Genomic DNA, 1,049 nt, shown 5'->3' on the forward strand with positions numbered 1-1,049 from the left:
ACTGCTTTAAAATCATGATTCGGGTCGTAAAACGTTTGAAATGAAAGCTATAAATGAAAAATAAAATACCTAAAAAAATATCTTAAAAATATCGGGACGTCACATAATGCACGTAACAAATAGCAATTAGGGTTTGATAGTTAATTCCACATAAATGACACATTAACACACATAATTTATTATAAATACGCTATAATACAGACGTAAATTTCCCAGACGTTACAAGACAGATAAAGCTCTTGACTTTTCAGAGAAGATAGTTTTTGAAGATTCGGATAAAGAGAGTGAAAAGAAAGAACTTGAAACAATGCGTGATCGTCTAGCTCAAGCTGATCAAGCTCTTATGGACTTTTCTCGGCCTAAAATTGATGACATTCAGTCAAGCATCATTCATCCGGCTACTAGGCCAATACTTTTGAAATTAAGCTGGGCACTATTCAGATGGTGCATAATTTTGTTTCTTTCAGAGGGGCTGCGACTGAAGATCCCAACATGCATATCAGGAATTTTGTCAAGATCTGTAGTACTTTCAAATATAATGGTGTCATTGATGAGGCTATCAAGCTGAGGCTTTCCCATTCTCTCTGAGGGAAAAAGCTAAGGATTAGTTACATTCTTTACCAGCTAGGTCCATCACTACTTGGGAAGATATTGCATAAAAGTTTCTGGTGAAGTTCTATCCAATGGCCAAAACTGCAGCTATGAGGAGAGCTCTTACTTAGTTTGCGCAACAACCAGGAGAATCTATGTGCGAAGCTTGGGAGTGCTACAAAGAGATGTTGAGAAAGTGTCCACATCATGGGATGCCTGACTGGATGGTGATCACAGGTTTCTATAATGGTTTGGGGTCCCATCTCGACCCATGCTTGATGTAGCTTCTGGAGGCGCCTTGTGGGCCAAAAGCTATACCGAGGCCTATATCTCATTGAAACTATGGCTGCAAATGAGTATCAAAACCCAACTCAAAGGATGATGCCTGGGAAAGTAGCAGGTATTCTGGAAGTTGATGCAGCTACAGCTATTGTAGCACAGCTCACGGTGCTAACTAT

General features: G+C 39.6%; 1 non-coding gene across 1 annotated transcript; it reads right to left on the reverse strand.

The window, feature by feature from the left end:
* Positions 1–697: 697 nt before the first annotated feature.
* LOC141722753 (small nucleolar RNA R71) lies at positions 698–805 on the reverse strand. The gene has a single exon (XR_012575757.1). It is a non-coding gene; the product is annotated as a small nucleolar RNA R71 (small nucleolar RNA).
* Between the last annotated feature and the right edge of the window lie 244 nt (positions 806–1,049).

This window comes from Apium graveolens, chromosome 4, assembly GCF_009905375.1.
Source record: "Apium graveolens cultivar Ventura chromosome 4, ASM990537v1, whole genome shotgun sequence".
In the NCBI taxonomy this organism is placed as follows: Eukaryota; Viridiplantae; Streptophyta; class Magnoliopsida; order Apiales; family Apiaceae; genus Apium; species Apium graveolens.